At 37.9% G+C, this 11,013-nt stretch overlaps 1 protein-coding gene across 9 annotated transcripts in view; it reads right to left on the bottom strand.

Moving 5' to 3' along the window:
* LRRC4C (leucine rich repeat containing 4C) overlaps positions 1-11,013 on the bottom strand; it is a 560,440-nt gene that overhangs the window by 33,237 nt on the left and 516,190 nt on the right. The window contains exons 1-2 of one of the 9 annotated variants that reach the window (XM_033010774.2): positions 6,713-7,821; positions 2,325-2,463 (exon numbers count right to left, since the gene is read on the bottom strand). The exons of the other annotated variants lie outside the window; for them this stretch is intronic. The gene's annotated coding sequence lies outside the window, so the exon portion shown is untranslated. Of the gene's footprint in view, positions 1-2,324; positions 2,464-6,712; positions 7,822-11,013 lie in introns of those variants that run through there. 9 annotated transcript variants of the gene reach the window in all.

The raw sequence follows: 11,013 nt of genomic DNA on the forward strand, positions 1-11,013 counted from the left end.
GTTTGCCACATATCCACTAATTGGTTGAGTGTTTTCAGACTTCTGTTTACTATGAAAGTTATGTTGCAATAACGTCCAGTAGAGGGATATATGTTATGTCAGAGAGTTAATTTGCAGCGACTTGTCTGGGTGCAATAGAGATCTCCAGCAATAAGTCATATGGAATTATTTCCATAAGTCAAAGTAGGTTGGATCTCACACTGTGCCTCATAAATAGAAAACTGAACTAGATAATATGGTTTTATAACTTTGAACTAAATAAAAGTAGGTTCCAAAGTAAAGATATAATTAAATTCATTTCAATGTGAACCGACTAGGAGGTCTTACCTTCTAATAGGAAGGAAGAAAAAGTAAAAGCCTATGTTTTTACACAGACTTTGCAGTCAAGACAGACCTTAGAGACTCTACCTTTAATTATGCTCTCAAACATTGTAATTGTTCCTTATGGGAAACATCAGAAGGTTTTAAACCAACTTCTTCTTGAGATTAGTTCAATATATTTACTATGAACTCCCCCAACATGACTGACATTCTAATTTGAATCTTAACCATTGTGGAAATATCTCGCCACTGGATCTGAGTCTTCTGTCAAATTCAGTGTCATTTCATATACTCTAAAGGCTGTTACTGCAACAGAAGTTACAATGTAACTCTTTAATTGAAAACATTTCAACGTTCAACAAAAATTTCTATGGACAGTTCACATGTATCTCAGAAAGAAAGCATGACTGTATTCATGTGTGTATATGTATATAAACTAAAATATGAAATTCCAGTTATATTATCAAAGTAATTTCATATCTGACTTGCAGTTTTTAGAGGTAGCAGCCCATTAATCATCAGTTCTACTTAATTCCCAGAAGTCCTTCCTGTTTTTTTGTTTTACTTTTGAGTTATTTTTACAAGGAAACGAACTGAGTGACTTTGTCTAAAGTTAAAAATAAAAAGAAAACTTATCTTAACAAGTATGTATAAAAAAACTTTGAAAAAAAATTCTTGCAGCCTTTCTCTAGGTAGTATAAGCCTAGCAAAAAGAAGTATTAGTTCAGGGACAAGTTGCCTGTTGTTGCAAAAGTTTAGCACAGCTAACAATTTCAGAATCTACTGGATGGACTAAAGGCACAGATCTGGGGAAGGAGCTTCATCTTGTAAATCTATAAAACTCTAATATATTAAGACTGTCAGAAGCTGAGAGGCCTTATCCAGATTCAGACAAAAAACTCTGTGAGAATTTTTCTTTACTGCACAACTAGGGCAGTGAAGGAAAATTCAAGGAATAGGAAGGGCAGGTAGAACAGACAACAGCAGCAACATTAAGAGTCAAGCAGTACTCTTCATCTCATAGAGCCTGAACTACTTATTTAGTAAGAACAATGGCTTCACTTTCTAATGTTTTGTTATACATAAATGAGACAGAGGAAGCATCACTGTTTTTCTGTCACCAATGTGCTCCTTTAGGCAACTGCCAACTTTGCTCATTCCAGGATCCCCTTTTGCAATGTTACAAATCTCAAGAGCTCATTAGAAAGGAGCCTGAGACAAAAATATTTTTTCCTTGTTTCAGTGACAAGGAATTGCTAATTGTGGGTTTCGATGTCCCTAGAGGTTTTTAGAATTGCATTGTATACCTTTCCCTCCAGAGGTTTTGTAAGAGAAAGACATTTAAATCCTTGACTGCTCCATAAATATGCTATTTACATATTACCTTATGTAGAGTGAGAAAGTTTTAAAAAAAAAAATTAGTTAATATAGACACAGGGATGGCAACTATCAATGATGAAGCCTGAGCAGTTTTACTGAAGCCAGCAGTTTACAAAAAAAAAATCATTCCTCACAAAAATTAAAAAGAATCTTTGATTTGACTTTGTCTAGACTTTAAAAAATGTGCAGGAAATTGAGGAGGCAGGAACAGAAGACTTGACTCTTGCTCCCACTCTATGCCTTTGCCAGAATGTCACCTTCCTTCTTGTCATGAAAAAAGACATCCAGCCCCAAAATTCCTTCTTTATTAGATTTTACAGCAATCAAGTGAGCACAGGTATTTATTGCATCAACATGGCAAATGTCTAGCAGTGTCTCCCTCTTTGTAAATACACAGCATGAGTACAAATACAGGAGCAAAACAATTTCCCTTATGCTCTTCTACTGAAATGTTGGCACTGCAGCAAAACATTAACAGTCATATTTTAAAACATATCATGGATGTTACAAAGTAAAAAAACAATAGGAGTTCCTGTAGGTTGGAAATATAACTTACAGGGTGGAAATAGCACATTGTGTCTTGAAAATTAAGTACTTGGATGTTCATTGAAAGGAGTCATTACCTCTCCAGTTTCTAGCCAAAGCGGAACTGAAGCGGGGAAAGGTGGGATGCACAGGGTCATCAGTGGCAGAGCAGAGAGAAGAATTCAGATCTCTGACTTCCAGCTCACATTATTTCCTCCACAGCAGATGCATTATCTACTAAATAGGGAATGGATTCATCCAGATCAGTGAGTAATTGCTCTTGTCTTAATCCAGCAATCTGCATTTTACATTTCTTCACAGTTCTAACAAACACAGTGCAGGATGCCCGGCCAAATGAGAACACTGTTTTCTCTCCTTTTGAAAAGCAAATGATCCTTGCATGATTTGCAGTTACTGTATTAATTATGAAAACATCTATTTACTTACAATTTTTCTAAACCACTCTAAAAGTAAAACCATTTAAACATGGATTCAGTTTCAGTGCCCAAGAGAACTGCCCCCAAGGAATCCCAGCCACTGAATCGCTTGAAAATGCCCTTGTAAATTAGCAAGCATTGCACAAACACTGCTGGCAAATTCAATCATTTCTGTGTCATGCTGCATTGTTATCTCCTGCTCACTTGAAGAGCTGAAGTTCAAGTTCATTCTTCCTTAATTCCATGTAGGCTAGTGAGATGATACGAATGACTTTGCTTAAGTGGCACTGACTCTATTAATATTTAACTACAGAGAATAATAAAAACAGAGCAAAAAGGCTTAGGAATTAAATTACCACTTGTATGGCATATCTTCATGATCTCTATTTTTATAATATCTATTATCTCTTCAATAGTATTTTTCCATATATTAAAAAAAAAAAAAAAAGAAAAACTTTATACAGTAATTGTCATTACTGTAGAGCTATTAGAAGAAATAAATATAAAAGATCAAGGTTCAGGCTACAGTAAATCTAATGTCTCTTGATCTCTATGAATTTTCACAGAATTAACCAGGGCCAGGATTTTCAAAACAGATGCCTATGCCTAGACTCAGTCCTTGGCACCCATTACAGATATTGCTATATCATACCTTTGAGAAATCAGAGCCTGGACAAATCTTATATAAAATAAAATCAGTTTCTTATTTATTATTTCATTGTTTGCAACCCAAATTACAGGAAACTGAGAAAAATATTCAGAACTGTAATATCACATATATTCTTTTAACAAAGGTAGCAACAGCATGTGAAAATATAGTGTGAACTTCATGTCAAAAGTAGATAATTATATTCCTACTATAAACCTTCTTTACACCTGCAAACAGCCATTTGTGAGTGTGAACTGTATAGCTTAAGGATAAAAATTTAGATTTTAAAATCTATTCTCATCTTTTATAAAGTATCTCTTAAGCTTTAGAGTTCATGAATTCATAATAATTTTGATCATAATATAAACTTAACTCAGTGATTAATATGATTACATATGTAAATATTTAAATGCCTAAGGTACTCCTATAAATTAAATATAAATATTTAAAATATAAATATATAAAAAAGGCTGTGTATTCTTTTTTTTTTTTTTTCAAGATTAGGAGGCAGTTTTAATTCTATAAAAGATATACTACTACACAGCTCTTCATTACAGAGGGGTTAAAAATGTTAGCTCTCAGTGGAGCAGTGAGGATTTAAAGTTTGCAAACTCCGTGTTTCTAATATTTGTAAAGGAGCATGAAAGATATGCAGAGAAATTCTTATGATAGTGTTACAAGTATTATTCTCTGATGATCTATTAATATTTCCCCATTTTATTCCCTAAACTCAAATAATTCTAATATTTTTCTCAGACATATTAGAAACTTTCTGCCTCTTCTGTTCTTTTAGATTCATAAACTCACAGCAATTGGTGCTGTCTATATTTGTATAGATAAGCAAATGTTCTTTAATTCTGGAGCAATCCTTTCTTGACTGATAAATAGATATGATTAAGCAATAGTTGGGTAAAGAACCATAGGCTCAGTTGGCTGCCCCTCCTACAGCTAATATTTCAGCCTTAATGAAGTTAGTCATCTTACATTAGATATAATGGTGCCAGGCAAATTGTGAATGATGCCAATAACTTGTGCAATTCTCTGAAAAGCCACTTCAGCTGTTAAATTGTCCTACTTCTTCATTCTCATGATCTTGCTGATGAAATAATTTGAAATTCAGGCAAGTTAGAAGTATAAATAAGTTATAAATAAAATGGAGTATTTTGCTATAACACAGGAGAAGGATGCCATTTCCTGGGTCCTGATCTTACAAGCACATAACATAACCATGTATTTACTTATATATGAGATTTATTTACAGACTGAGGATAGATTCTTGTTACATACAAAACTGGAGCATATTTTAGTACAAGAAATAAAATGAAATGGATAATTTAGTCATCAAGAACTTCATGAAGTTCAACAAGGCCAAGGGCAAGGTCCTGCCCATACATCAGCGCAACTCCTGGTATCAATACAGGCTGGGGCATTAAGGGATTAAGAGTAGCCCTGTGGAGAAGGACTTGGGGGTGGTAGTGGATGAAAATCTGGGCATAACCCATCAACGTGTGCTCACAGCCCAGAACCCACCCGTGCCCTGGGCCGCAGCCAGAGCAGGGGGGGCAGCAGGGCCAGGGAGGGGATTCTCCCCCTCTGGTCCGCTCTGGGGAGACCCCCCTGCAGTGCTGGGGCCAGCTCGGGGGCCCCCAACAGCAGAAGGACACGGAGCTGCTCGAGCGGGGCCAGAGGAGGCCACGGAGATGCTGGGGGGGTTGGAGCAGCTCCCCTGGGGGGCCGGGCTGAGAGAGTTGGGGGGGTTCAGCCTGGAGAAGAGAAGGCTCTGGGGAGACCTTCAAGTGGCCTCCCAGGGCTTAAAGGGGGGACAGGAAAGGTGGGGAGGGACTCTGGGTCAGGGGGTGGGGGTAGGACGAGGGGGGACAGGTTTAAACTGACAGAGGGCGGATTTAGATTAGATATAAGGAAGAAATTCTTTATTGAATGAGGGTGGTGAGACACTGGGCACAGGTTTCCCATAGAGGTAGTAGGTACCCCGTCCCTGGAAACATTCAAGGCCAGGTTGGACAGGCCTTTGAATAACCTAGTCTAGTGGAAGGTGTCCCTGCCCATGGCAGGGGGTTGGACTAGATGAACTTTAAAGGTCCCTTCCAACCCAAATTATTCTGTGATTCTGTGATTCTATGTGTTCTTCACTTATGCCTTTTAAGTAACCTTGAACATTCAACAGAACAGGAATGATGCCTTCAAATTTGGTAATCTGTTGAAAATCAGATTACATCAGTCTAAAACTACAATTACAATTGGATTTAAATGTTCTTTAGTAGTTCCTGCCACAATTTTGCATCCTGCACTGTTATATGGCTTCCCTAGATCTAGTTGTGTTTCAGAAACAATATCACACGTACAACATTTGTATATTATGGTTTGTTATTTTTTTTTTCCTTCACCATAAAGCATGAATTTAAGGTCAAAAAGTAAATTAGAATTTTGGTACCCTCTTTGAAATACTTTGTGGAACCAAAAAGTATTAATAATACTCCAGATGTTTTGGCCCATTTAAGACTCTCACTCCAGGAGGTATGCCTCACCTATAGGCAGCACACTTTCACTGCATGTTTCTAAACTGCAGACAAGGTTGAAAGGAAAATAATCTACATTCTTCATGAGGCTTATTTTATAGTTAAGGACTCCAGTGGTTAATATGGAATATGAATAATGAATTTTTAAAATCCTCTTTGATACATATATGCACAAGAAACAATCATCACTTAGAGGTAGAACTGAGATGTGAAATAACTTAATTATGACCCACAAAATGAAGCACTATGTGTGGGCAGAATAGAACAAAGCATAAGTTCCAAATCCATATGATATTGGGCTGAAACCCAGGAAATTAAATTAATTTATTGCAATGACTATTACATATTTATAAAGCACGTTACAAATGAGAACTTCAGAGGATTTTTCAAAGGATTCACTAATTAGATCACAATAATCTAGTGAATGTATTATGGTATTCGTTTTAAAGACCGTTAAACTTAGCCATGGACATCTTAAGTGACATACCCAAGAATGCTTAATATAAAACAATGGTAGAGGAAAAACTTGGCCATTTTAATTATCTTGAAAACTAAGAGCTGAGATTTCAACTTTCTTTTATGAAGAATATAATAAGGAAAAATGTACGTTCTGTGCATGGAGGAGTGAATTTAACCATCACAGATTAAAATGAAAGTGCAGTAAAGAGTCAAACATCAGTGAGGAACAATGAGCAGGCTGATCCTGGAAAACACAGAGAGTAAATAAGAAGTTTTATCTGTGAAGTGAGATTTAGTTATTGAGACAAGAGCCTAATGTGAACTTGAGGTGGCACAGAATCATTACAGGAAGTTACATGCAATATTAGGATTATTTTGATAGTAGACATTTGTTAAATACCCACCTGATCAGAAGAGGCAAAATAAGGTAGAAATGATAATTGAAATGCAAAACAGGCAGATGAAAAGATGAAATAGGTTGCAATCAATGGGAGGTTTCAACAGCTGCCTGGGCAAGTGCTGGAATCCATTAAATTGAATTAGAAAATGTCACCGTTGCAGTAGCCAGTCAGGTTCAGTTTATAATAGTCTGGCACAGTGGAGAGGTCATGTTTCATTAGGATTAGTCCTGTTTCCTTTTAACATAGTTCCTGGAATATCATGTAAGAAACAATACAGTTCCAGTCTTCACAACTTGTCAGGTTTCTTGTATGCACCACTGTCATTTTAAATACTTGTCTACAGCATTTTTTTTTTGCTGTAACTATGCTTGCAGCAACGTAATTGCATCTCCCACAGTGCATATATCACTTAAGCAATCATTTCAAATTTTAAAATTCCAAATGTCTAAACCTAGATTATCACAGAACTCTTTAAGAAACAGTATAGATGCTTACGTTGTTTTGTTATACTTGCAGTCTTCTCATTCTATTGAATTCTGGATATTCACCATTGCTCAGTTGCTGCTTATTGTTCATGTGAGTCTGGTCACCATCTTCACAGTTTCTCTTCAGAACCCTACACTTTCTGAAGACATACATTAAGCTGCCAATAGCAAATCAAGCAGTCTCCATATTAGGTTTTCTTCTCTCATTGTGTTGAGTCTGTGTGTGTGGCAGGGTTTTGGTATTGGGGGAAGGGGTTATAGGGCTAGCCCCTGTAAGAAGCTTCTTGAAGGTCCCCCAACTCCAAGTCAGACCCACCTTTGGCCAAGGCCAAGCCAATTAGTGATGGTGGATGCACCTCTGTGATAATGTATTTGAGAAGGGAAACCTGGGAGGAGGGGCGGGAGTTATCAGGAGGAGTTGTGAGGAGGACACATTTGCAAACACCCAGGTCAGTGTAAGAAAAGTGTGGGGGTGTTGGTGCACTGGAGCAGAGATCCCCCTGTGGCCCATGGTGAGAGGGCATGTCCTACAGCCCATAAAGGTCCACAGTGGAGCAGATGTCCACCTTCAGCCCATGGAGGACCCCGTGCTGGAGCAGGTGTCTGTACACAAAGAAGACCAGAACTCTGTAGAAAGTCCTGACTGTTGTAGTGTGGTGCTGTGAGGACTGCAACATGTGGGAGGGATCCATGCTGGAGCAGTTCATGAAGAGCTGCAGCCTGTAGGAAGGACTCGCATTGGAGAAGTTTGTGGAGGACTGTCTCCCATGGGAGGGACCTTACAGTGGAGCAGAGGAAGGGTGTGAGGAGTTTCCCCTTTGAGAAGGAAGGAGTGGTAACAAAAACATGTGAGGGACTGACTGCAACCCCTATCCCCTGCACCCCCCTGAACCACAGAGGGGGAAGGAGGTAGAGAAAATTGGGAGCAAAGCTGAGCCCAAGAAAAAGGGAGGGGATGGGAGAAGGTGTTTTTAAGATTATACTTCTCACTGTCCTACTCTATTAAGTGTTGTTGTTAGTGTTTGAATTAAATTGATGTTCTTTTTCTTCCTCTAAGGAGTCTGTCTTTTGCCCATGACCATAATCGGTGAGTCATCCCTTCTTGTTCTTGTCTTGATTCCCAAGCCTTTTGCTTTATTTTCTCTTTCCCATTCCTGGGGGGGGAGGGGTGAACAAGCAGCTGCATGGTGTTTAGCTGCTGTCTGGGTTTAAACCACAACACTCATCCAAAAGAAAAAAGGTAAACTACAGTATTTTTAATATTACCTCTCATTTTCTCATCATTTGTCTTAAGAGTCTCTAGTTCCCCCATGGCCAGCTCTTTGCATGTGAGAGTCATGAATAAAGCAGCACTACTGATTAACTTGTCAATTAAGTGCACGTCGAGGTGCTTTATGAGCTCAGAGTGTAATAGGCACTGTGTCAAGAGAGAATGAAATGCATGTGGTAAGATTATTTCAAAATAATTTTCTACAATCTTGGTTTCAAAATGCAGCCAGTTTTTCCTCTTACATATATACTATGCCAAATATCTGAGCCTTCTGACACAAAAAGTTATGGAATGCAGCACTAAGCTAGAGGTCTGAATTTTGGAAAGCACAGATCACCCAAAAGCCTCGTAACTTGAAACAACATTAGAATACTTAGACCCTTACAGTATCATATATTCTTATTACTTGAAGTGGTACAATGAAATTTCTGTGAATGTTTTGGGGGTCATAAAAACTAGCTATTTAATGGAACTGCACATGAACTCTTGCCCAAAGATGAGGGATGTGTTGGAGTGGTACAGTGTCCTGCAGGAGTTGACTTTGGTCTACGATTTACTTTTTCTGTTTGATTTTCTTGGGGTTTTCTCCCATCCCCTCAAAATTATATCTGAATACCTTCTATATCATATGGACTGTAATATCAGAAATTGTCAAATTCATTTGTTATTTGAACATATTATATGAACACACTGACAGAAATCAGGAATTAAAACATATGAGAAGAAAAATCCCTCCTATTGTCTGGAAAGGTGAAGGCAAATACCATATCACTGAACCAGCCATTTAACACCTCATATCAAATCATAGTCATATCCCATAAGTATCAAATTTTACCTTGCTACAAACTTGAAAAAAAATCAGTTAATATACCTCATTTTATTTCATCATACCAAGCCCACACTCTGATATTGAGGCATGTCTTGCAGCACTGGAAACAGCTTAGAATTTCTGATGGGAATCATTTACTGCAATAAGCAATAACAGCAAGAACATTTGAGATGGAGCCAGTTTGGGATCAGCTCCAGAGAGATGCTGAGAATGAACTTAAGCATGCATTTTAGGTCTATATCCCTCAGTGGGTTTGACCCACTCTTCCCCAAATATGTGATGTCTCAGGAAACAAGATGATTTTGATGAGATAGAACAGCTATTCCCCAGGACAGTATTACTGTACAGAACAACCTGTGTGTGAAGTAAATTTTCAGTGATTGTTTACCAATTAATATCTTATAGCACTATATTTAAGTACACTGATGTAAAAATGTATGGACAGCACAAGGCCATGCAGATCTCAAATATTCAGAGTAATAGCCAAATGTATTAATTAATGCTTAAAAGTCTGAGATTAACAAAACTAATCACACAGTGCAGAAATACTTCATAAGTAGATAAGAAAAATTATATAGGGAAAGGGGATGAGGATGCACTGCCATTAGCTGCTCTCTGTGATAGCTCATTAGGTTAGTTTTTACCAAAGGAGTCAAACCTAAGTATGTGTGTGTAGTAGCTGAAACATAAAAAGCAAGCAGGAAGCTCCTGCTGGGAACATAGGGAGACAAACCCTCAGATTTCTCTGGATGAGGTTAGAGAAATGTTTGGGGATATGTTCCCCTGTGGAGTTCAATAGCAAAGTAACCATTAAACAGCCAAAAGCATGGCACCATCGAGGAAGGAAGGACAAAAGTCAAAAAGCCTCTACAGAGGCAGATGTGCTGTGATAGCAACAAAAGCTGCAGCTCTGGATCTAAATGCCATTACTGCTGTGCTGCCATTGCACTGAGGTGGGTTAGCAAAGGATTAAAAGTGAACACAGGCCTAAAGCAAGGACCATGGACATTCTGATGATGACACGCAGTTTTATTAAAATAAAGATAGAAAATTTGTCTGTCTATGTATGACTGCAAAGCTCTTGAAGGGAAGGAAACTTTCCTGTTTCTGGCCAGTGTAAGTAATAAAAGTAAAAAAAAAAAAAAATATAAAACAACAACAAAAGAAAACCACAACAAAAAAACCTGATAAGAAACTGCAGTCTTGTTTGTCCACTGATGAGGATGGATACAAAGAATAACCATGCCTTGTAAGTAACAGGATCGCAAAATCTACATTGGAAAAACAGCCGAACAACTTGCTTTCTGCACATTACATCATTCCCACCAAAAATAAAATCCCTGACAAGTCACAATGCTCACAGTGAAACAGGAGCCAGTTCCTCCTATAGCAACACTGCTTTGGCATACTTTTATAAACCACATATCACTGTCAGTAAAACAGACTGCAAAAATCATCTAAGAGCAAATACTAGGTAAGAAAGTGCCATCTTTATGTCATCCCTTGTCATCTCTTGGCCCTGAAGTTCTGCCCAGTTGGGTCTTACATCCTGGGCTTCCATCTACTGTTTTCTTGTGCCGAGTTAGCTTGAGATGTTTAACAAGCTTTATGCATGGCTTCACATTCCTGCCATAAATCTCCTAGTAATATCAATACTGCATGTTGCATTTCTCCCAAGAACCATAGTGTTCCAAAAGAGAAGAGTCATAAGAAAAGAACA

This window comes from Tyto alba, unplaced genomic scaffold (assembly GCF_018691265.1).
Source record: "Tyto alba isolate M040663 unplaced genomic scaffold, T.alba_DEE_v4.0 Super-Scaffold_18, whole genome shotgun sequence".
NCBI lineage: Eukaryota > Metazoa > Chordata > Aves > Strigiformes > Tytonidae > Tyto > Tyto alba.